Source organism: Alexandromys fortis, unplaced genomic scaffold (assembly GCF_014885135.2).
Source record: "Alexandromys fortis isolate MF-2015 unplaced genomic scaffold, M_Fortis_MF-2015_v1.1 scaffold_115, whole genome shotgun sequence".
Classification (NCBI taxonomy): Eukaryota; Metazoa; Chordata; class Mammalia; order Rodentia; family Cricetidae; genus Alexandromys; species Alexandromys fortis.
The window spans coordinates 2684288-2710964 of NW_026067989.1; the positions used below are offsets into that span (position 1 = coordinate 2684288).

General features: G+C 45.1%; 1 protein-coding gene across 1 annotated transcript in view; it reads left to right on the top strand.

Annotated features, from left to right (window-relative positions):
* The window catches only part of Slc24a3 (solute carrier family 24 member 3), a 453633-nt gene that overhangs the window by 334882 nt on the left and 92074 nt on the right, over positions 1-26677 (top strand). The gene's annotated exons all lie outside the window — the stretch shown is intronic.

Consider the following 26677-nt stretch of genomic DNA (forward strand, 5'->3'; position numbering starts at 1 on the left):
AATGGGATCCTCTGTTCTCTGCCTAAACAGCCAAGACTCAGTATCTCCTAGAAAACCCCGTTTCTGATATTCCACTTCACCTGATCAGGAACCCCAATGTAGTCTGTGCCATGCCCTGCTGGAAGTGGCTGGATGGTATAAAAGGCTAAACAAATACTGGGCTCCTTCACCCTCCTGTGTGACAGGCCTCTGGGTCTCTCAGAAGCTGCTGAGGATGCCATGATGTTTGCCCCTCAGATCTACACTCAGGAGTTCCCACAGAATTCACCCCTATGCTCCATGGCCCACTTTCACTGCCACCATTTCTATGCCAACCCATTTGTCCAGCCTGCCTGCTAGTGTTTGTTCCTTCCAAGTGACAGGCAGAAGGAACGCCTTGATCTTGTCAGGCATCAGCTCAGGGCTCCCCGGTGCCCTGGGCTCCTCCTCTCCAGAGGCTCCTGGGCAGGTGCTTTGTTCGTGAAGATTGAGGTCTGTCCCACTCACTAGATTGAATATGTTCTGCTTTCTCCATGACCCGTTGTGTTAAATGTAATGAGTTCGCGCTGTAGCGTTCTTGAATTCGCCACCGAAAGAACGTGCCGCGTGCCTGCCTTCACTGCTGTCCCTCTCCCCTGCCTGACCGTCCGTCCGACTCGCCACTGCCTTCCAGAGATGAGTAGTCACACCAGCGGAAGCCGCTGCAGTTGGCGCTTTCTTAATTAGCATCGTCACCGTTGGCTGTATGATTATTAGCTCGGCCGTTATTAGTGTTGTCATGAGTTCATTAATCATGTGTACCTGCAGCTTGATTCGGAAGCAAGCCCGAAGGGGAGGAGGTAATGGAAGGAAATGAAACAAATGCCTGGGTGGCGTCGACTCAGTGCCACACAGCTAATTACTTACGAAATGACTGCCGCGTGTTTGTGGCGTGTAATTCATCAGCAGCGCCACCCGTCACAAGCTTGGCGAGAACACCTGCTCATGGCCGAGGCACAGGTTGTTGGCACCCGTCTTTCTACCTCCTCTGGGTCTTGGCTGGCTGGTCTCAGGGGCCCCTGTGACTGGAAGGAAGTAACCCCCAGAGTTGTTCCTGGAAGCAGCCACCGGGGTGAACCTAGAGGCACCCTTCCTTTTATAAAAAAAAAATGTTTGTTTGTTTGTTTGTTTGTTTAGCCTGTGCCAACTTGGAGATTTCCAAAGCCGTCCACACTTACCTAGTTTGTGGATTCTCTCACGTCTTTGCAGAAGACATGGAATTGTATTTGGGGAGGAGCATGGGCCAGATAATCAGATTGACCTGGGATCGCATGCTTGCTCTGCTGCTTGCTAGCTGAGTGATTTTGGAGAAGTCATTTTAGCTACTGGAGTCTAATCCTTCTCATCTATAGAGTGGGTAGAAGCATGCCTACTTCTGAGCGTTGCCATGGCGATGAAATCTATCGTGTTTGACATTAATAATAGTACTTGGTCTGCAAGGGCAGTCAAAGCAAGTTAGACACTTTTATCATCCCGAGGTCCCCACTGCCAGATTCCATCCTAGGTCACTGGGAAGGTTTGGCCACTCAGCTGATGGACTGATTGACAAGGGTGTCTGTGGCTCCTGTCAGAGACTCGGTGGGGGAGCATCGAGGTCAGGAAGAGGGTCTTGTAAATGAGAACGAAACGGTTTATTAACATTATGAGGTCAGAGGACTAGTGCTTGGTCCCAGGCGGTCTCATGAGTGGCGGAAAAGAGCAGTCGTCGGGAAGTGAGTGTTGCCTAGCCTCACTGGGGTGGGGGTGGGGTGGGGAGACACGACACATACTCCCAGACCGCAGAGCTGGTGCCCTGGGATGTCACAACAAAGGACAGAAATTGGGAAGTGAGTGATTAGTAAATCTAATCACGGGTATCACTTGGCATTATTATTTATATCATTCCGCACTTTCTCCTGGCTGGGAGAATTACAGCGAGCACCCATGGGCCTCTCTAATGAGGTTCAGTTTAAAGGGCAGTGCATGAGGAAGTCTGTCACCCATCTAAAGCTAAAAGTAATTAAACTGTAAGGTTCGAGCTCCTGCCTCAATTAGGGTCTTGATGGATTCCGTGTAATTGAATGGCTGCTGTATTAGCAGTTTACAAACATACCCGATACCTTGTGTTTGCCTGAGGTGCTTTGCGGAGTTTTTATGGGACAGGAGGAAATTGCCTCTCAGAAAGTAGGCCTGGAAAGAGATTCTGGGTGTCCCACAAGACATTTACAGAGCTGTGGTCCTCCCAGTTTGTCCTTAAGAACAAAGAACGACAATGAGGTGAAGCTATCCAGGTCTTGACGCAACCTTCTAATATATTTTGCATATTGCATTAAAAAGATTTCATGCCAATTTTGTAAAAAAATGTGCTTATGAATTTAAATCCCACCATTCGGAGCATGTTAAGCTTCGAGTACATAACCACAAACAGAGAGTAAACAGTTTAACTGCAGCCCAGATTAAGACTTTCATATTCTGGTTATTGCAGGCTGGCAGATGGCTCCGGTTTGTTATAAAAGCTCCCACATTGGCTCCTGGCATCCTTATGATGTCCCTGATGTTCTTTGGCGAGGTCCATCTAATCTTGGCTACGTTTGCCTTTCTTCAAATAGCACCCTGCCTGAGCTGGGTCGTTTACACAAAACAGAGCTGCACCAAGAGGATAGGCATCCCAGCTGAAGCTTGCCCTCATTTGAATATCCCCAGAAGAAGACTTCAGGCAAGGAGTCAAGTGCAAGTAGTTAATTTGAAAGGTTGCCCCAAGGAACACTAGCAAGACATTAAGGACATGAGACAGGGAAGAGAAAGCCATAGACGCATAGAAGCATTGATGAGCAAGTTAGCACTACCAGCCCCTGGGATTTGTTCATCGGTGGGGGCTGGTTTACAGGTGTGTGGCGATCTCACATAAGAGGCAAGAGCACTGGGGTACTTACCCACCAACTTCCACATCCATTCCATAGGACTCTGGGTAAGAACCATGAATCCCTCAGCATGGAATGCTGGTGGGTGGCCAGTCAGGGTGGACCTTGGGACCCAGAGAAAACCCCAGGCAGAGGGATGCAAATGGGCCATAGACCAAGACCAGGGCTTCAGTGTCAGCCAGCTGGATAGACGCCATCTTCAACTCCACTGATGGGTGCAATTGTGAGGACCAGGTGACAATTTAGAAAGTATAGATATGGATCCGTCGTGGTACAATGCTTGCCTAGTGTGTGTGAGGCTTTGATCCCTAGCAATACATACATACATACACACACATATATATATATACATATGTATATATGTGTGTATATTTTTAAAGCTTTTAAAATATTATTTATGATTTTTTATTTCCCAAAAGTGACCGATTCCACTTTCAAGTATATCAATTTTGTATGAATTTACTAAAACTATGGTTCTCATAATATAGTTGGTGGGTTTACATAAAGCCAGAAAAATCTTAGGATTTACCAAGGTATAATACTCATACAGTGCTATGCGTACATTATATAATGTTTTAAAAAACATTCTTTTTAATATGTCAATGTATGTTATTCCTCATGTATCTTTATCATTTTGGACTATGTTGTATAAATAATAATGTTTTTGCATGGGTGGATGGATGGATGGATGTGTGTGCGTGCACATGTGTGTAGTGTTTATGTGTGTTTGTGTGGGTGTGGACACATGTGTGTGAGGTTTGGGTGTGTGTGGAAGCCAATGGTCAACATCATGGGTCTCAGTCATTCTCCGCCGCCTTGTCTCTCTGAACCCGGAGCGAATTACTCAGCGGGGACTATCTGCCTCTGCTCTCCCACTGCCGAGGTTACAGATGGGCCCTGCCGTACCCAGTGACTCCTCAGATTCGGGTTGGTATGCTTGTGAGGAAGCCCTGTATCAGCCATGCTGTCTCATTGCCCAAATAATAAGGTATTGAAAGGAAACCCGATATATACCTCATGTATTGCAACCTCTGGAGAGAAAAGTACAAATTAACAGTGACTCTGATAGTTAATTCTGCTCCGGGTCATAGCTTCATTAAATAGAAAACCTTTCTTTTAAAACTGCAATTTTCACAACTCATATTAAAAGCCATGATAGGAAGTGGGGGGAGTAGCTACTATGCTACTATTCAATAAACTTATTCAGACATCACAGCAGCAATGGTCTGGAGCATTTGTACAGATGTACCCACTGAGTTTTAAGGTACGGGTTAGAACTATCCTCATCAACAGACTAGGAAGCGGACACTAGAGAGTTGGAAAAGGGGGTCTGCTGAGGTAGTTAAAACTAAAGCAGACATATCTACTGACGTCATAATCCATATGAGGAGCCGCTGATTACAAAACCTCTGGACAGAGCTCTAGCACTCTGATTATTAAGCTGAGATTTTGTGTGTCCTTTAGAAGTCTGGGGTGTAGGAGTTGGAACCGTGCAAGGAATGGTCATATCAACAAGGTAGTGGCGTCCCAAATGGATGATGGGTGCAATCAGCGCAACTAAGGCTCATCTAGAAACTTCTGTCATAATTCAGAAAGCATCTTCCACAGCTCAGCTCTTGCTTCACCAGTAATGGAGATTTGGGCTGATGGACATAATGGAAGACTCGCGGGTCTCCTGTATACATTAATTCCTAGGTTATTGCTCTCCAAATGAAAATGAAGAATACATCTATCCCGTTCCAATTCTTGGAATCAATTCAGATCCCCAAGTTGGTTAGGGACTATGAAAAGTGAGAATGAAAACCACACACCACCCAATTCCATATCCGGGATTGAAGGTCAACTATCCACTGTAAATAGGGAGGTGATGGGATCAGAATGAACTGGAGTGACCCCTGGAAAACTAAGGATTGGGGATTTCCCCGGGGCAGGATGCGCTCATGTTTGGTACTGTCAGATGCAAGAAAGCAGCGTGTATGGCGCAGAGATGGGCCTGAGCAAGGGTTGACCCAGGAAGCAGTCAGTCTTTATCACCCAGGAAAGCAGAGGTTCTCCTGCAGCTTCTGCAGGCTGCCTGCATCAGGAGACAGATTGCAGATCCAGTCCAATTAGATGAGAGGAGTGGCTTAAACTGTCAAAGCCCCATCTTCAGGCTCAGCTCCACTCATCCCAGTGCTGGCTCTGGAGGACAGGGAGCTCCGGCATGAGGAGCCCTTCTGGGATGCCCCCGTCCAGTAGCGGGTTGTGTTCCAGGAGTTTTCTTTCTAATCCTGGAGGTAGCAACTCCCTAGCTATTCCCATGTCCTGAAATCAGCCCTGTCTTCAGTCCCACGTGCACATAAGTGCAGAGGCTTTTGATCTCTGGTGACAAAACACCAAGTTTAACTACATTATAAGTAAAGAGAATTCAGTGATGTCTCTAAAACTGCACAGGAACGTGTAGGGTTTGACCAAGACCCTAACCCCATTGTTGTCCTCTTGCCTCTAATCACCTCTGTCCTTGTCAGATTAGTTTTCTTTGACGGAAAAAAAAAAAGACTGTAGCTGTTTCAGGCTTCATATATACATGCCACATGGGTCAAGAGTACTGTCCAGCCCCTACTTAATATCATCAAACAAAAAATCTGGATGGGCCCATCAGATTTGACCAACTGTTCTGACTAGAGTTACCAGATTAGTTAAAGTTAGCAAGAACTACCCACCCATGTCTTCTCTCTAGAGATAAGAATCTCTTCTACTTCACCCCAGAAGCACAGCTTTTGCCCCCCCCCCCTTGTCACGCAGTAGAGTCAGAGATGAACTGACTGAGCCTGCCCTGGTTCTCAACCTGTCTCACTGATTTCCCTTCCTGGCCTGGTGTCACATAGTGCTGCCACTGATATTTATATGGACATATGCTGTCATCTTGAGGTGTGTGTGTGTGTGTGTGTGTGTGTGTGTGAGAGAGAGAGAGAGAGAGAGAGAGAGAGAGAGAGAGAGAGAGAGGTGTTTGTGTGTTTGTGTTACTGTGGCCAAATAACTGACCAAAACCTCACCTGGAGAAAGGGTTTGAGTCATGGTTTCAGAGTTTGTGGTCTCTTGACCCCAAGTGTCTGAGCAGAGCATCATAGTGATGGGAATAAGTGGCAGAGACTTCTTAACGCACAGAAATCAGATGGTGAGTCTAGAAGGAAACAGGAATAGTCCACGCCCAAGAACCTGCCCGCTGTCCTATACTCTCTAGATGGATGCCAGTCCTAGAATTTTTAGAACCTCCCAAATTTCTAGCACCACCTGCCTGAGTGGAGACCAAGTCTTCAAATCATGGGCCCCTGGAGAACATTCTATATTCAGGCTATCATGGTACATGTGTCTTTTTTTTTATATCTTGATAAAAAATATATCATGGTATTTTTTTTTATCAGAAGCTTCCAAGCCGCTTTTCATAGTGGGTATCTGTGCTCCTTTCCTCCCCCGAACAGTGAGATTGCAGGCATTTGCATCATCACCACCACTTGCTGGGGTCAGTTTTACTTTGTTGTCTATGATCACAGTCATTTCAGCAAACAGGAAGAGTGCCTCTCTGCATGTTTAGTTTGTGGTTAGAGGCATGGCTCTGAGCAGCTTTTCCTGAGATTATTTGGCATCTTCTTTGGTGAAAAGTATGTTCAAATCTATGTCCGTGCTATCATTGGGACCATGTCTCTTCCTTACTCTCTTGTCCCGGCAGTCTCTAAATCATGGCACTCAACTACTCCTCTGAGTCCTTCTGTCCAATGTGTTTTAATTTCCAAATCAATAGCGAGTAGGGTCATTAGAAATGATTTAGCATGGCCATAGAGATGTTTTATTAGTGCTGTTGCCCTCATTTGGGTTTGCAAGGGAGGTACTCAGAAACCACACTCTTCAACTGTGCCAGAGAAAATAAAGAGGTTGGTGCCCTTGTGCCCAGCAAAGCAAACTTAGCAATAACTGAGATCCAAGGTGCAGATTTTCAGAAGTGTGCAGTGGAAAGCTGAAGTCCCTGGAAGGGGGGATAAGCATTCCTCCCATGGTAAGCCTCACATTGCTCATGGAAAGTGACCTTCAGGTCACTGCCTGCCTCCTTGGCCTGCCTCTTAAGGGCTGGCTGTCTGCCAATGAAATGGAGCCCAGAACCTTCTCTCCAAGCTACGGAACATCCTTCAAAAAGGAAAGACCAACTTTGAGACCTAAAGCCATTTCTTCCAGGGATGATTTCTTGTTCCTGTGGCAAAAAGACCTTCAGAAGCAACTTAAGGATGGAAGGGTTTATTCTGACTCTCAGTTTGAGGGTGTAGTCCATTGTGGCAAGGAAATCATGCTGGCAGAAGCATCGGGTAGTTGGCCATATTGCATCCACGATCAGAAAGCAGAGAGAGAGGAATGCTGATGCTCAGCTGTCCTCCTTCATATTCAGTCCAGACCTCAACCCACAGAGCGAGCACATGCCGATCATGCACGGGGCGCAGTTTCTGCATCTTTAGCTATATTCACTAGTTCTCTCCTCAGATAACTGCGGAGACCACCGTTCTCAAAAGAGTAAACTGAGGCTCCGAAATGTTTAGTAATCTCACCACACTAGTGCCTCAGAGGCTTTGGGATCGCAGTGGCATTGAAACGTCTGCCACTTTCTCCAGTTTTTACGATAAGTCCATTTAGATAAGAAGTCTCACACCCTAAGCTGCCAGGCCAGGCATATGACAGCCATCCCCATCACTCCTTCACAGATCACTGCCTTTCTAATCATGAAACCCGTAGGAAGCAGAGGACATGAACAGGTTGACTGCCTCCTTTACCCTCTCCTAGATGACTTTACAGCACCAGTTGAGCTCACAGGTGTTGAACTATCTTAGCTTCACAAAGTCTACCTCCAAAAAAAAAATATATATATATATCTTCCCGAGGGACTCCAGTACTCTGTCCCTTGTCACAGAGACTCCTCATTTCCTGTATGCCCCTTATGTACCAGAGACCCACACAGCAAAAGGGTTGAGACATTAGGATCATAGCCCTGTAACTCCACGTCAGACAAAAGAACACAAGACACCTCCCTGATGCAGGGGAGCCCAAGCATTGACAAACCCTGAGAGTGTGTAGAGCAAGACCGTGAACCTGCCTCCTCAGTTCCTTAGGCTTCTCTCCAGACTTCATCCTGGTCTCACTTCTTGTCACCACATATATATGGTGCTGGCCCACATATATGCAGGACAGTGTAAGCTATGACATAATATACCAGGTGTCATGATCTGAGCATAAGCAGAGACAGTCAAAATCCCTGTGGAAGGATCCAGTGCCACACCTGAAGCTTCCCAGTGCTTGAAATTATGGACCTGTTTGTAGACAGTATTTCTGAAAGGCAGTTTGTCTGGCATCTGGGGATTTCAAGGCAGAGTAATTATCCACTGAAGAATGAACCCAGAGCGTCAGACCTAAACTGAATTCCTGTCTCAGTAAGTTCTTGATTTAATAGGGTTCACTGAGTGCTTACAACCTGCTGGCCACTGTTAAGCACCAGAGATGCCAGTGAGAAGAACTGCATTCTAGCATTTGACTGTGAGCCATAGGATGCTATTAAATATCCGACAAATATGGCAGTTGGTAAGTAGGAATGCGGAAAGATGGATGAAAGATGGGTGACAGATGGGTGGATGGAGAGATGGAGTGCAAGAGGAAGAGAGAGAGAAGGTATTCTACTTATTTTAGGTGCTAGGAAGAAGGTGTGGTTTCAATTATGAGTCAGTGCTATGGGAAAAAAGAACAGCATAGGAAGAGGCTTATAGAGAATACACAAGAATAAAAGGTCTGGACTTATAAAGAATTTCCAGGAGCATCACCACCACAAATGCTGCTAGTTCAATGCAGTGGAAAATACTCCCTTCCACCGTAAAGAAAATGGTGCCACTTTAGTCTAGACTGATTCAGATGGCACTCTAAATGTGAGTCACTTTGAGCAGAGGGAACACACCATCTGAACAGACACACCACTGCCGTCCCTGGAAATACTCTAGAAGGCTGGTCTATTAGCCTCACAAGCCAGAGCAAAGAAACAGCAATGTGGAGGGTAGTAGGAAGATGCGTGCCCAGTGGCTACTGCAGCTTCCAGCAACAGTGAACATTTGAGGTGATGACAAAGGCACAGGAAAGAATGACAGTATTAGGCTGTGAGTTCCCCAGAGGCATCTCTGCCTGCCTTCTAAGGTAAGACTAGAATCAAGGACCTGAAGAGATAAATCAGTTCATGGAGTGCTTGCCATGCATGCATGAGGAGCTCAGTTTGGATCCCAAACATCCATATAAAAGCCAGGTAAGGCGGCCTGCATCTGTAACCCCAGTATAAGGGAGACACAGGTATACAGATAAGCAGACTCCTTGAACTCTCTGGTCAGCTAGTCTGGTCAATAAGACCCTGTCTCAGAACATAAGATGGAAGAGAAAGACCCCGACCTCTGACCTCCACATGCATACACAGAAATGTAAATTCACATGAACATGTGCACAGAGTAGCATCAACCCCTGATGAGTACTCGCTTGACCTTTGAGCAAAGACTAACTGAACTGTTCTCAGCATAGCCCATGGCGGAAAGGCTCATGTATGATCTTAGAGAGTGCACAGTTCCCCCAAAGTCTGGTACCTACTGTAGGGAACATTTCTGTGCCCCACAATTCAGTCCTACCAACCAACTCCCAAATAACCACACAGAGACTTATAAGCCCAGAGTTTATAGGCTTGTTACTAACTAACTCTTACAACTTAAATTAACCCATATTTATTAACCTGTTGTTGCCACGTGGCTTGTGGCTTGTTACCACACTTCCTGTTCCCTCCATCTCTGGCTGGCAACTCTGCCTTTCTCCTTCCCAGAATTCTCCCAGTTTGGTTCTCCCACCTAACCTCTTCCTGCCAAGCTATTGGCCAGTTGGTTCTTTATTAAACCAATAAGAGCAATGCATATTCACAGTGTTCAAAAGGATTAATTATTCCATAGCAACACATAGACTAAGGAGCTTCTGTTGATTGTCTGCCCAGTTAGACGGATGAAAAGGCAGATGTCACAACGTGACACAAAGTGTATTGAGACACAATCAGTAGAAACTCTTTGAGCAGAACCCCAGACAGCCATGATATAGAGTGGAAGTTTAATATGGCCACTTCTCCATTGCCTGTTATGCATAGTAACTTAGACAGTGATGATCTCTGCTCTCCCAGAGCTTACAGACTGACATAGGGACTTAGCAAAAACAAACATATAAACCAATAAGTGATGAAATCATAGTTAAAATTTTATTCTAAAAATGTGTTGGGTAATGGTGTAGGGGTGATCTGTGGAGAAGACAGAGGACTGACTCTAACAAGGGGGAGTCTCTCAAAGGAACCCTTAGTTATGAAGGCAACTCCATAGGAAGGAAAAGGAAATTCCAAGTGGAAAGGTGAATGGGGGTGGTGTCCAGACACAAAGCAGTTAGACGGGGATGAGGGTCCTAGAAAAGGCTAGTTTGGAGCCTGGTGCAGAAGGAGGACTGTGATAGAGATTGGCAGGGACAGATCAGGTCTGACCAGGGGAGGTGTTGGGGGAGTGGAGATTGGGTGCAGTGGGGAGCCACTGAAAAGTTCAGATCCCCACAGTAATGATATCTGATTTGTACTCAGAGAAAATCACTCACTGGGGGAAGGGTTCTGTGGAGGAAAGATGGCAGCAGGGATCCAGTAAGGGTTGCAATGAGAGACTTGAGTGCGTTCTGCCATTGGAGGGACAGTGAGAAGTGGCTGCTGGATTTAGAGCATGTCCCAGAGGTGACACTAAGAGGATGAATTGAAAATGGCAGGGAAGGAGAGTGATAAAGTCACAGCAGACGCTGGGACTTTTAGCCTGAACAATGTCAGTGGGCTACAGAATATTTATTGACTCTATTAGTGCTGATAGATTGATCATGAGAAATTAGAGTCTGTTTCCGTTGACTATGTTGCAGAGTCAGCAAATCCTTGTCAGATCCAGAAAAAAAGGGTGGGTCACTGAAATAGCAAAATGGATCTTAATTTAAAAAAAAATTAGCTTTTTTATTTTTTAAATTATTATCCTTTTTAAATTTTGTTTAAAATATAAGATTCCCCCCTTTCCCCCTCCAGCCCCTCCCATATATCTTTCGTTGTTCTCTCTCAGTTCATATCTTTTCCTTTGTTATATTTACATTAATGCCAAAATATATAAATACAACTTACTCAGTCTGTTTGATGTTCCTTGTATATGATTTCAGGGCTGACCACTGGGTATTGGATAACCAATTAGGGAGCTCACCCCTATGGAAGACTATTTCTCCTATTGTTACCATTCCTTGGTTGCCCATGTGGGACCCACCCCTAAACAAATTAGCTTTTAATTTTAACTATAAAACCCACATTTTTAACTAAAAGCTCTATCACCTGTCTGCTACTCCGCAGCCACTTTTATTTTGTAGCCATTGTCACTACTGGTCCCACAAAACCTCTCTAAGCAACTCAAGTATCAAAGAGACATGACTCCCATTGGTGGGGCTTATAGTCAAAACACGGGCTGGCCAGTTCCTTGGTAGACAAAAGTATTCAGCTGTATCAAACTCTAAATCTGTCTTATCAAACATATGAAATTCAAGAATTCATTGATAGAGTCATACTTCTAATAATTTGTAATTATTAACATCTTATAGTGAACAAAAGTAAACACACAAACCGTGGGTAGCGCTACCCAGCCCAAAATCAATGTATATGACTTTCAAATTGACACAGTTTCCCAGACTCCCATCAGCCATGGTAGGAAGTAAACAATTGTAATCGACACTTTCTCTAGTGTCATTTGACCCATCCATACTGTTTTTCCCAAGATACTTATGTGCCCAGTTAAAGCTTGGCTAGTTCATCAGCTCACACTGGACTGCAGGACCATCAGGCTATCTTCATTCCGGGTTCTCCAACCTCCAGACAGTCCCTACATCAGACAGTAAGGGCTCAATCTGCAATTTTAAAACGCAGAAGCAGTGGAGAGAACCATGAGAAGTTCTGTGAGCTTTCTGGTTTTGTTCTTCTAGTGTGACAAAACCCTTTTGTAGTCCACTTATTCTCACTGTGTGCCAATCTCCCTTGACACAGGTGAAGTAAGTCACCTCTCCCCCCCCCCAATCCAGCAGCTCTTTCCTGCCTTCCCTCCCTCCAACTCCGCATTTAAATGTAAATCTTAAGCCTGGACCTGATTCTGACTCTTCAAGTGAGAAAAATAAGTGCTATTCGCTGGCCTTTCCAGCTCATGTGTGGAACACATGGACAGTGGCGTTTGTTAACCAAATATCTGGTTTTCACTAGCAAAGCAAGAAGTTCTGCCCCTGCCCAGAACCAATCAAGGGACCGCATGGCAAGGAGGGGGGAGTCTGTCCTCCTTTTCCTGTAGTGAGACAGACGGACATAAGTGGCCACTCCTTAGGAGACAGGGAAGAAATCTGGTCTGTGTATGCATCATTTATTTGTGACTCGTTTTCCTCAAGTAGGAAGCTATGGCTACAGATGGAGCATGGAAAATTCGAACTGGGGCACATGGTGTGCTGGCCAGCAGCTGGGAGACTCAGGATGAGGTGGAGTGGCTAGTCACCATTATCCCCAGGGCCTCCGTCATTCCCAAAGCTCTGTCACGATGCAGTAAACCTGATTTTTTTTCCACTGTCCCGCTGCCTTTGATTACGGCAACATGCAGCTTCCAAGGACACGTGTCCTGCCTCCCCACCGAATCATTTATTTTTCCTTTTTAAAAAACAATATACAACCATCTTCTGCTCCCAGTTATTCTGTTTTTATTGTAAATTAAAAACAGCTTTTGTGCTAATCGCTATTCTTTCAGGAGGGATCTCAGTTGGGTTAATACAGAATTAAATGTATTAACTCATTTCATCCTTAGGTCAATCCTATGGTGTAGATACTGTTTTTCTCATTTTACAGATAAGAAAGCAGAACCCAGAGAGGGGAGGGGGGAGAAAAACTTGCCCCAGGCCACACATTCAGGAAGAGCAGAGCTAGGATTTGGAGCCTGGCAGTTTGGTCACGGAATGTACATCCTTAATCTCTGGACAGCAAACAGAAGCTGGTGGCACAAAACAATGCCGAAGAGCCTCCATGTAGGGGGCTCCAGATGCACACGGTTCATGAAGGTAGAGGTGTCCTAGATTGTCGAGCACTTCTCTGTGGTCTAGAAGATGATTTCTCTGGGGTGCCCTTGAACCTCTTTGTTGGAGAACCTCCTGCAGAAAACGCTGAGGCCGACTGCCCAGGTGGCCCGTCATCTCGGAGTGAAAAACAAGATCACGTTTCCTTTTAGAGCTCAGCCTCCATCCCGAGCTACGTTTATATGTGCCCCGGTGGTGGAATTTAGGCGTGATTGAAATATGGCATGGGATAAAAGGGATTTTTGAAGCCTCTTCTGATGCTGGTGCCTAATTCTGCTATGCTTTAGTGCTTTGGAAGTCTGCTGCAAAGAGCAGTGGGGTCCTTGCCTCCCCTTGCCTCGTGTTAATGATGGTGGCCCAGGATCGATAGATTCCGCTCTTCTGGCGAGTGGGCAGTCTCTTAGGAGAGTCAGATCTGCTCTAGGAATATGGAGGAAAGACTAGCCGGGGGCAGACAGGTGATTCTTAGAAGGGGTCAAAGCCCATGGAGGCCCCTGATGACATGTAGTTTCTTTCTCAAATCCGCATTTCCTCCAGAGCCCCGGGATGCTTTGACCCATACTCTCTGTGGAGGCTGAGACTCAGTAGAGTATTGCTGAGGAAATGCCTCACTGCTCCTGGATCAAAGTGGTAAAACAAATCAAAATAGGAAATGGCTATTGTTACGGAAGTGAGGAGGCAAGCCCCCACCCCTGATGGGCTTGCCTCTGTGGAGCTCTGGCTATTGACTCTGCCAGCTCAGCCCAACCATAGGCAGTTGAGTTCCCAGCACTTCCTAGATGTGTATAGATTCTCTTGGGCAGTTAAGCCCGAGCAGAGCCCCAAATAAGGGACTTGCAAAGCTTTCAAGGATCACAAGACCATTCTTCAACACTGTCATAAAAACCCAGATCTAGAGTTTCATATATATGTATATATAAATCAAGCTAAATATATTTTTGTAATTTCTCTGGCAATAAAATAAAATAATTTTTCTTATCTGTCATCTCCCATAAATGAAAGTACATTTTAATAAAATGTGGCCCTCCGAGTTTTAATGGAAGCGAGTATTTAAGATGTATGGCTCTAATTCTGGCCCTCAGCAGAGAGAATGAGTGTAAATATCAGTCATCTTGTATTAAATGTGCAAGCACTGAGCCAGCATTTTTATGTGGTTATTAAGGATGACTCCTGACTCTAGCCCCTCTGACTCTTGACTGTGTGGCCTGCTGTGGAAGCTACTTGACCTCATTACGACTTAGGTTCCTTGACTATTAAAAGAAAATGATAATATTATTATAACCATCTACCAAATAGAGTTGTTGTGGTGCTCAGATACGTGTAACAGCGCGAAGACCACTGCTTCGTGGGGAAAGTCTATAAGCAATCAGCTCAGTACCGGACAGTAGTGTCCTCATCGTATCTGGGACCTGGCAGGAGTGTGAAATGACCTTCTCAAGTTCAAGTGTGTGAACATTTGGCCTTCGACTGGTGGCATTTTGAGAGATTGTGAAGCCTCTTAGGGGCTGGGCCTAACTCGAAAAAGTGGGTCGCCGAAGCATTTCTCTAATAATTCTTTATCTATTCAAATCGGGAGTTAGATATCAAGGTTAGAACCCAAAAGATCAGAGAAGCAGGGGCGCAGCCACCAGTGACATCTTACCTTTTCTGTTCCTTCCTTCAAAAGGGTTGAAATCCTCTCTCAACCCCACCTTACTACTTCCTGTCTCCTATCTGCCCACAGTCCTCCAAATCTCTCTGGTTAATTTTGGTCTACTAGTGGCTCGCTCTGCCCTCTGACTCAAAGCAAGCTTTATTTTCAGAATGAAATAAAAATATCACACCACTGATCACTGGTGATGGCGAACCTTAGCAGAGGCAGTCTTGGCCTCCCATTCAAGTGTTCCATGTTTCTTGGTCCACACCATGTAGCAAGCTGGACTTCAGGCTTTCTGCACCATAGACAGCTGAACGATGCTTTGTCTTCCTTGCTATAATAAACTATAGCCCCTCAACCAGGAGCCCAAATAATCCAGCCTAAAGTGCTTCTGTCCTATATTTTCTCAAAGCAGGGGGAGAAGTTACTAACAAACAGTGTGACAAAGTAAAGGTTTCCAGCAAGAGGAGGGTTATTTAGAAACATGCAGCAAGTTAAAGCAAAGCTAAGCTCCACACTCAGGCATGACTGGCGCCAACACCCGTGTATTTCACCTCCACCTGGAAGACCCTTGGGTTGATAATAGGTCCATGGAACTTAAGCATGAACATGAAGAGCGTGTGAATTAACATGAACATGGCATCAGGCCTCTGCAAGACTTCCCTGGTCTCTATAGCAACGTTCCATCTCTGTCTTCCTCGGTTTCTCAATCTTGCCCCACCCTGCAATGGAACTCATCCAGATCCTTAGCTGCTGAACTTCTACCCCTGCAGTCCTACCATCTCAGCCTTGTTGCTGCCCCAAACCTTGGTTTGGCCTTCCTGCCCAATGTGGAGCAGGGATTTAGAGCAGCTCTTACACAGGGCACCTTGCCTTGGCTCTGTATTCAGCATCTCTAGCTGCCCACTCAAGCATCCCCCGCCACTTTGGTTCCCAGATCTGTGACTCTGCTCTGTGAATACAATCCTTGGCTAAGCAAAGGCAAGGCCTGGAAGCTCCTCTATCTTGGATTGGCAGAACAGGAGACACACCCCGATTCTAGCTATCTTGTACTGTCCTCTACTCCTGTGAATCTTACAGCCCAATTGAAGTCTCATCTGTCCCTGAACTAAAGAAGTCATAAGTACCACGCTGGTGACTCAACCGGAATCCAGGTTGGATTTGATCCTTTCTCGTCCTGGATTTCAGAGTATCTGGCTTGTGATACAAGCATTACAGATTTAAACATTGTTCAAGTTGGAGTTAATGAAGTGCGAAGTGCTTGAGTTTTCCTGGGAGGAGGGTGTGAGTTGGTTTTTCTTAGCCTGAACAATATGGTTACTGTTCCACATGAATAATTTTGCTTCATATCACTATGCAGGTATATAAATCTAGACTGTACTTAGCACAGTTTACTGTAAATAGCATCATCAAAGTCTGATTGAGATCAGGTAAGTTTTAATCATACTCTAGTAGTAATAGAAATTAAAATAACCAGATTAGTAATGATATTTTAAAATATATATTTAGTTGTACCACACTGGGGGCCATTGTGTGCTGCTGTGCTGTGTTCTTTTTATGCATTCTTCTATTTGATCTTTCCAGAAGCCCTTGAGGATAGTCCTGTCATTACTTCCATTTTACATATGGCAAAACAGAGCGTTCAACAATGGCAGCATCGGTGGTTGGTCTCGGAGCTTTGTGCCCACCCACTCAGCACCAAGCCCCTACCATACCCTTGCTATAAGGATAGGACTTTGGAGAGCCATTGAGTCTCTCTCCAGATAGATTCTCCGTCTTCTTACAAAACCGAGCTCCACCAGCATCTTTCAGTGTCCCCTGGGTAAAGTGTCCAATGCAAGCTTCAAACGCAGGTCTGGACAGCCCTAGAATCCAGGCCACTGATACCCTCCTCTGTTTGTCCTGAAGCGATCGCCCACACTAAACAGAATGACGTGAATACTCCCACTTCGCCATCTTTCCTTTTCTCCTTCCCTTCCTCCTTCCCTCCTCCTCCCTCCTCTCAAGCCCCTCCCCCTTCTATTTGTATACACAGAATCCCTGCTCGGTCATACAATAAGCTTGTCCAGTACTGATGAGAGAGCGCACAATGGGTTCCCAACTCTCTTTCCACAGGACAGTGCTGGCAACACAGCGAGTGGTTAGTTTTCCAGTTCACCTGTCCTCCCAGAAGACCCTTTTCTGCTGTCAATTTGGAGCATCATCCCTCCCTGGTGCATTTACCGCACCCTCACCATGGTCCAACATGAGCCTGTTTTTCAGGAAAAGCCAAATACACCTTATATTGTGTGCAGTTAGGAGTTTCTGTCTCTTTGGAAAAGCCACCTGCTCTTTGCAACTATGTAATTGCTCCTCGTGATCCTAGTCAAAGAAATGAAGTTTACCCAGTGAAGCCCTAAATTTGAGTTTGAGGCCAAAGAATCCTACACATAATTGATCTCTAGCCTTGATGTGGCCGGAGCTGGACATGACTCACTAAATCTTTGGGATTAGGTTTAAACTCTGAGTGGGCTTTGATCTGAGTGCTTCTGGCTACACCATGGCATCTGCCCACTGAAGAGATAAACCCAGCAGGGCATGATGTACTCAAACTCTGAAAGGCATAGGAAACAGTTTTCCTTTGGATGAAGAAAAGCCTTGCTGAGAGTGATGATATCTGTTAGGTTTTGCATCTCTGAATGTTTCTCCTTTTCCGAAGAAAAGAAATCAATGTGGGATTGAGTTGGTATCAGGTATTTCTGAGGTGGGTTTGCCCTGCTTTTCGCATTCCTGTATCAAGTGGGCCCCATCAGAGATGAGATCAATAGACACCAGAAATAGTGACTTCATCTACGTGACTAAATCCCTCACTGAGTCTGCAGGCTTATTTTCTAGCAGCCTGGCTATTGTCAAAACTCCTGGTAACTGTATGAAAGCAGGTTTCTCTAACAGAAAAAAAAATGAGATTTCCTATAGATTTTAGAATGAGAATCCATATTACCCTTTGGGTTTTATTTTTCTTTCTTTTTTTGTGATGACCCCTTTTTTCCCTTCCTTTCCTTTTTTTTTTCTTTTAACTTATTTATTTATTAAAGATTTCTGTCTCTTCCCCGCCGCCTCCCATTTCCCTCCTCCTCCCCCAATCAAGTTCCCCTCCCTCATCAGCCCAAAAAGCAATCAGGGTTCCCTGCCCTGTGGGAAGTCTAAGGACCACCCACCTCCATCCAGGTCTAGTAAGGTGAGCATCCCAACTGCCTAGGCTCCCACAAAGCCAGTACGTGCAGTAGGATCAAAAACCCTTTTTTTTCATATTTTAAATTCTTTATGCATTTTGAGTGTATTTTAAAACTAGGTATGCACATGACCTATAAGATGCCTGTGACCCTCTGGGATCATCTGTCCTGGTACTCAGGTTCCCACTGTGCCTGATGCATAGGAAGAAGACAGCTGAGCCAGCTATTGACCCTGTCGCTTGTGGGCTACCCTGAGCACCACTGTTCACAGCTCTGTGAGGGATCCCAAGGAGAGCTTGAGGCTATGGTGCCTTTATGTTACCAGGACAGGAAGAGATCTCACACTTCCCCAGATAACACCAAATATTCTATTCACTTAATGGGTGGGTATTTACCAGGGCCAGTTCTAACAGTGGATCCAGTGCTGCGGAGGTCAGAGTAACTACAAGGGTGGGAGTGTAGCTCAGTGGCAAAGTACTTGTTTATCGTGTATAAGCATGCTTAGTGGTGCACATACCGAAACTACCAAAAGGAGGAGGAAGAGGAGAGAAGAAAAGGAAGAGGATGAAAAAGAAAATCAATTTTAAAAACTTCAAAAAAAGAGGGTCTGAAGATAATAAACTTAGATTCTTACATATGTTCTCTCTCTCTTTCACACACACACACACACACACACACACACACACACACACATCTATAGCGTCACCCAAGGATGATTCTACCAGAGCTCTGAATACCTTTGGTCATGTGTAAAACCCTTCATTACTAGTGTCAAAGAATTTCCACAGTTGCTTTTCTTCATCTCTCCCTGGCTCCGTGGTCTCTGACTTTGGCCATGGAGCATAAACCAACTGTCTGCCATAGTTTTGTAGTTTAAGTCGGATTATAGGTAGTCTAAATCCTAATGCAATAGAACAGGCCTTTGGGGGCAGGTTGGAGCGACACAGAGGCAGGGGGTGGGAAGAGAGAGAGATGCATATGTTGCCTTGAGAAATTAGAGTATTTGACCAATATGGTGGCCACCCTCCAAGGTGGTGCGACATCGATTCCAGCCTCCAGTATTAAACCACTACACCAAACGCTGACCTGTGTCACTAGCAATATATTGTGGAAATGATGGTGTGTGATTCTCATTGCTGACCATGAAAAGCAGTGTAACTTCTGCTTGTCTTTCTGTTGGATCATTTTCTCTGGGAGAAGCCACTAGGAGAAGACTTGAGTATCCCTGTGGAGAGATCTGCATGCAGAGAAAACAGACCTCCTGCTGACAACACAGAGTCACCAGTCATGCACACGAGGCTCCTTAGAAGCAGACACTACTGCCCCCACATGTCATCATCACATGACCATGGGCCCCCATCAGGGTCTTTACTGAAGTCTGATGAGGCATTGGAACCGACATAGCCCAGTTAAGCCATTCAAATTTTCCAATGTTCAGAAACTGTGAGACAGTCAGTGTTTATTTTGGGGCATGAATAAGTGTGACACAGAGGTAGGTAAATATGATATGATAAAACTTTCCCCCATTTGATGAATGAGAATGCAGACTTAAAGGTGCCAGGGTGAACAAAAGAATTAAACGTATCTACTTCATGCACACGGTCTGCCAACCTCCAGTCATTACACACCATAACATACAACTTTTAACAGTCAGGTCATACTAAGACGAAACAAGAGGCCTTGTTGACTTCATCTTAATCATAGACTAGCCTTGGATGTGGGGCATCTCCCGATGATTTCGAGTCACAATAACCAAGTAAAGAGATGCCTTCTTCTACCATTTGTATAAACTGCCCGATTGATCCACTCCAATTAGAGTTCAATACTCACCATGTTCACCAAGAGCTGTCTGGTTTATAAAGGTTTTTACTTTTTTTTTTTTGGTTTTTTTTTAATTTCCAGTGTTCCCTCTTGTGCTTTTTCAAGATCAGGTAAACTTGCTACCTAAATTATTCTGCTTCCAATCAGGACTTTCACTCCACTTTCTCACAAAAGAGCTGTTTTCTTTCCTTTGTGTTTAAAATAAAATGTAGCTTTTTCTGCTAGAATACAATAGCAACCCGTGAATGCTTCTGACTCTTCACAGTTTATATTAACTGCTGTTGAGAGAACACAGGCAGCCTGCCCCACGCTTCTGTACCAAGCCATCATAGGATTTGTTTGCCCATGCTCTGCCTTCCTTATAGGAAGATTCTTCCCTACAGGGTAGGCTGCTCCTACCCGTGGAATGTCTGTTTAGTGACCTGATTCTTCAGCCTCCTCCCCAGCACACCACAGTCGGGACACAGACTCTCTTCCCTCTGCATCAAACCCCCAGTTCTGTAATTGCAAGCCATTACAGTTCTTCCAGACTGCATTCACCGTGACCTCCTGCTGCAAGCATTCTCTGATTTCGCCAGCTAGATGTAATCTTCTCTTCTTCAAACTCTTGTATCAATTTTCAGTTTTGTTTTCCTGTTTGAGTATAGATGATAATCTCTCTGCTCCTACTACGGACGCCCTTTGGTGATGGCGATGTGTGAGTGAGGGTCCAGCAGAAAAACACACAAGTGTGTGAGCGTTCCATGGGCAGTATTTAAGTAGATGCTAACAGACACTCAGCGTGTGAAGTTATAGGTTAGGGAGGGATCAAGCGGCAGATGAGTGACGGAGACCTCAAGATCCTGATGCTTCTGCGGGAGGATCTAAACTGACTCCATCTGTTGCTGTGTTCCCACAGAGCACACACGGCAGACATACAACAAAGTCAGCAACTTTCTCTGCAGGTTCAGGTGCATTTTGTTGTCCTGGCAAATCACCAGGTCACAGCATGACCCTAGAAATGAATAACAATATTTTTCAGGGTGCCAGTAGAGTGTCGTGTGTGATGGAGCTCACTGACCTAAGTACAGTGTTCTTTACCTGAGTCACTGCTGTTGGCACATTCTATAGGGACACCACACGGTGTACACGTTCCGTGTTCTCTAATGAACCGACCACTTTAGGAAGCTCGGTGCCCTCATCCATCTTCCCCTGCTTAACAATAGCATCTCTTCCCTTCAATTACATCAGCCTCTCTGTCCACTTCATGGCAATTTGTCGGAGGCTGTAACATCCTATGAAAATGTGACCTGACTGCACAATGAAGCTGAAAGTCTGGCAGACATGCAGCGTTGCATGGAGTGGATGTGCTGGAAAAAGGCACGTGCTCCATCCACAGAGGCGCTGATAAAGAGAGAACAGGGATGACAGAGTGGGGCCCGTCCTTCCAGAAGGGGCATTAGAAAATTAGAGGATTAGGACAAGGGTTTGGGAAACCCCATGAAACCCTTGCATTTCCCCAACCTTTCTGTCCAAAGCCAGAGAAGGAAGCATTAGCATCTCATGTCCTTTTCTACCAGTCTGTGGGGAATGGACAACAAGGAACGATCAGCACTCGATGCCTTGTTACAGGCAGGGTGTGGTTGTTCCTCCAACCTGAATTGTTTATGAAACATTGTGTTCACTTATTTTGTAGGATAAAATTCGATACTTTCATTTTGTTACTTGTGCTGCAACTTACCCTGGCTTCAAGGAGGTTATGTAAAGCTTTCTCATCTTTGCCAGTTGTCCTCATGTTTATTATAATAATGGGAGAATGGAAATGGGGTTTTTTTTGTAAAATAAAATAAAGCAAAGCTTTGGGATTAAAGGAGTTGGGTTTGGGGAGCCTCTATGTCCCATATGAGAGCAGAGACTTGAATTTTGAAGTGTTTCCTGTCACGTTGAAACAGAACTTGTCCCTCTGAGTCAGAGCCGCAAATCCTCTAATTGTGTTCACTGGGTCAGCCTGCTGGTTTTGAATTGCATACGAGAGAATGCAGAGGGGAAACTGTCCGTTTGTATTCCTGGTGAGCCCCTCACTCTAATTCCAACAAAAGGAGGCTTTTCCTGGAAGTTCCTGTTTTCTTCCCTATTTTTCCTTTCCTTTTTCTTTCTTCCCTTTCTACTCTCTTCTCCTCTTCCTTCTTTTTTACTATTCCCTCATTTTTTTTCCTTTCTGACGTTAGTGCTGAGTTTTCCAAATATCATTTTATGTACAGCAGAGACACACTATGATAATAAGCTTACTGCTCTCTTATAGAAGATGCTGGAACTGAACCTTAGAGATGGCCCAGATCACTCCTCTTAGACTCAGAGACAGAATAGGGGGCCTAGATTGGCCCTCTACATGCCTCCACATCACAGGCCATTGGCAATTAACCTACCTGACTTCTGGTAAGGATGGCCACAGAGAAAAATGACAATAATCTAAAGATGTCATATCTTGAACTCTTCCCTCAAATGTCCAATTTTGTATTCCCTAGAAACACCCCCCCCAAAAAAAATTCAAAAACAAGATCTCAGCTGACAGGCCTCTGGGCCTACCTGTGGGGTTGCTCTGATTGGTTTAATCAATTGAGAAGACTCACTCACTCTGGGTAGCAAGGAAGGCTGGGGTTGTGGATTGTCTGAAGGGAGCAATTAATAAATTCATCATGCTCATTCATTGCTTTCTTTGCTGGTCATGGATACCATATAATCAAGCGCTTCAAGCTCCTGATGACTTGACTCTCCCACCATGATAAACTGTAACCTCAAACTGCAAGCCATGAAGCCTTTTCTTTCTTAAGTAGTTTCTATCGGGACCATTTATAACAGCAACAGAAAAGCAAGTAAGACATCCTCTGCCCAGAGATGAATAGGCTGTGGTGTTTTTTGCAAATGCTGTTAGTCCTCTGTCCAGCACTATAGCAAAATGCCCGAGATAGTCAATTTACAAAGAAAAAAGGTTGGGCTTGAAATATTGTTTATTGGGAAAATAATGGCTTATATTATATCAGACTATAGGCTCAACCCCTTCGCTTTGAAATGTAGTGAAACGGACCTTTATCTGAGTAAACTGTCTCAGAAAGAAGCACTGGGAGCAAACCCCACCTACACATGAAGTGCTATAAATCCAATAGATTGGTGAACTAAATTTAGGCTAAGAGAGGGAGCTTGGGCAGCCCATCTTCACTACAAGAATTCTCATGTCTTTGTCCCCTCTCAGTTTTCATGGTAAAGGTTCAGTTTTTCAATGGCATGATTCTTAGGACAGAAGAAAAGGAATTGCCTGTACCCTGTTGAGAGAGTCTTTGAAAACAAGAATCAATCTGATCACTCCACCAGGGTTCTGACTCCGCCCCCAGTACTCTGTTGCAAGGGAGACCATCTCCTTTTCCATCAGTCACCAGTGGGTGGATTCATCAAAGTGAGAAAACAGACTTGGTTCCAGCAGAACCTTTGGTCAAGGTCAACACGTCTTCAAAAGACTTTGTACCTTAGACCGTTTCAGTAGGTCATTCCTCTTCATGCGCTTTGTAGCCAAGCAGAGCTTCCCCAGGAAGGAACTGCTAACAGGGAACCTCTTGGGAATCCATAGAGATATCGGGGTTTAGCCTATAAAGTTGTCTCCTCTACAATATTACTGCAGGGGGCTGCTGTTGCCTCTCACCTTTGCCACAGCAACTCTCGTCAGAGACCCTGTAACTAAACCTAATGCTGGTTCTGAGCCCTTCCATAACGGAGCCAGCAGCGCTGGTCATGGCAATTATCTCAGCAATCCTACTGTTGGCCCTCTGGGCATGCTGCCATTGTTCTTCTCTGAGATGATTCCCCAGCCCCTAAATAGTCTCCCCATTCCTTTCCTCATCCCCTCTCCCCCCATTCCCTGTGTCCTGCCAGCTTTCCAAAGTGGAAGCCAAAAGTAGAGCATGTCACCATTTTCCTTAAACCAACAGGGCCTCATCACACCCTGAGTAGAAGCCAAACATATCCTCGTGGGAATCTTGTAAGTATTGTGCTGATTGAATACAACAGGTTATGTTTCTGTTTTCTCTGCTGAGACAGAATGTATCCATTCCCTGCTTAATTGATCATAAAGTCAGAGTTCAGCTTAACAGCCTAGTCTTCATTTATTCCTGCAGTGGGAACTGATCCCTGACTTATTATTTCTCCTAATTCTATTTTGCCATTTGACTTCAAGACTTTTGCCCCTGCTTGGTCTCTGTTCCAGGGTGTTCCAAACCTGGAGGACATTGTTCTCTCGATGTGGAGTGGCAAGTACTGAGTCCAGAGAGATGCTCATCCCTTTCTAATCACATGAAGGACCCTTTTACCCAGCTGCAGGCTCTAGTGCGTCTTACATTCAACCCATGGGAGCTTTTGAGCAGCTCTGACTTTCTTCCCACATGCTACCCTGTTCACATTTTATGCCCATCCCTTTAAATTACCCTCGTTTGTCTTGGCCATTGGCGTCTTCTTAAATCTTGACCCACTCACGCAGTGAGAGATCTGCCTCCTCACTGTGCTGCCCACAGATCTGATCCGGAGCCTCGATGATGTGGTAACGGTGGAGCCGATCTTAATATGTTAAATATCTGACTAACACTGTCTGTCTCAAAGTTACAACTAAGGATGCTGATGACAATGAAGCCAAGGCAGGTGACTCCCTAAAGCCCACCATTAATGGTCACCTTTGTATATGTTCCAGCAAAGCGAATAGGCCTCTCAGATTTCCAAATGTAGAAGGTGGGAATTGACACACCTCCACGACTGCTATGTTCTGAAATCCGCCACAGTGTTTTAGGCAACGCAGTGTTCCCCCATGGTTAGTTTAAAGCCCGTGTCTTTATGGTCCAAGAGTTGTAAATATACCTGGGGGACCCAGAAGTCCTCTCATAGGCAAGTGGCTTGGGCATCGACTTGGCAGCCAAAGTGCCTTAAGAATTTAGACTAAACCTTGGGATTAGAACATCAGCTAAGATGCTTCCACTGCACCCACTCTGTCTGTGATTTCCCCCTCAATCTGGTGACCCTCACAAGCGTCTGCAGTGACGTGTGAAACTAGATCTTGTATTTTGAGCTGCCCCTGCAGAATTACAGATGTTTGCATCTTGGAAAGATGGTGATTGGCAGCATGATGTAGGGCATGGGATTTGGAGCCCAGATACTGGGACTGAGTCTCACCTGGGCCTCCTGCTGCCCATATGACATTGGGCAAATTACTTCCCTTCTCCCTGCATCAGTCAGGTCATCTATATGATAGGCTAATGATAATAATCTTAGCTTCTGAGACCATTGCAACGATTCAATAAGAGAATGCGTGTGAAGGATTTAGACTGGCATCTTATTGCCAGGGAATACTCAGTGAGAATGATCTAGCATCCCCCTGTCTATACAGGAAGTACCTTAGTACTTCCTGCAGGACCCAATCCAAGCAAAACTGTCCCATAGTATCTCAGAGCCTCTGGCCTTCTCTCTTCACTGCTGAGCCTAGTAGAAACCCATTCTCATGATGTTCTGCCTTTCTTCCCCACTTTGGACCCGTTCATCTGGGCCAACACGCTGGGCTGTGGCACAAGCTGGGCAAGTCTCACATGCACAGCAGGGTCCTTTTAACAAATCTTCCGCCCAAACTGTCAAACTGAGGAAGTGCAGTCTGTGATGCTGGGGCCCCCATGGATGCTCGGTGGCCTTGAATTAAAATGGCATCAGCCTTGCAGCTCCTGATCAACTTTGCAGCTCCTGAGGCCTTGCCTCTGTTCACAGACAGGCCTCTGACCTGAATTAGTCCACTAAGAACATCTTGGCTGAGAATTAATAATAAAGTGTCATCAAAGACATCTGAGGAAGATCCAGTATCTACTAGCTTGAGAACCCAAATGGAACTGGTGTGTGTGTGTGTGTGTGTGTGTGTGTATGTGTGTGTGTGTGTGTGTCTGATTAGTAAATCTCTTCTGTTTGTTCATCATCTAAGCCATAATCTCTTGTTTAAACCATAATCTTTTAAGCTTTAATTTCATAGACTCTGGAGTTTAGCTTCATCCTTGAGCAGACCTCCATGGAATAGAGGATCTTTCCTCGCCTGTTATTTAATGCCTTTTCTGGTTGATTTTGTTATTATTTAGGTTTTCCTTTTTTTGGAAAATTAGGCAAGACCAAAACCAGTTCAGAAATGTAAAAGGGATGGGTTCTAGGCTATTGGTGAGTAAGGTTTCTGGAAGAAGATGCTGAGATGAGGTTTAAGTTGCAAGATTCATTTTATGAATAAATGTCTATGAAGGAGAGAAGGAAAAATCAGGTAAAGCTATGATACCGGCTCAGGAAAGTCCTCAGTGAAGCCTGAACTACCATGACTTTCTGTTGTTGACCTTATAGTCTGTGACTATGGGTGTCCCCAAAAGGGTGTGACCCTGTAAGGTTGTTCTCCTTAGCTGAGATGACTCAGATCGTAGAAGGAGACCACTGCTGGCCACATCCTGCAGTTCAGTGGTCAGTGTTTCTGTGTGAGGGTTCTCATATCACATTCCCATGCCTACCATGTCTACGATACCACACTCTGGGTAGAGACGTCCAGGAGCACTGTGCATTCATGGGCACCTAGAAAAGAAGTTTACTGGATGCTGGTGATGAGATTGGCAGTATTTAACAAGAGCTGAACCCCCACCCCCCGCAATTCCAAGACCCATTGTCTGAGGCAGTTCATCTACATCTATCCACTTGTTCCAGAGCCACCAAATAAGCACTTTATGGTCCCAAAAATCACCCCTGAAAAAGTGAACTGCAGAATATGTAAATTATCACTCAGAAGGCTTTGGAAGGTACAAGAGTCATTGAGAAGTTGTGATCCAGATCTGGGGAGTCCTTGCTATCTCATTACCCCTAAAACTACCTCAGACAAGAACAGG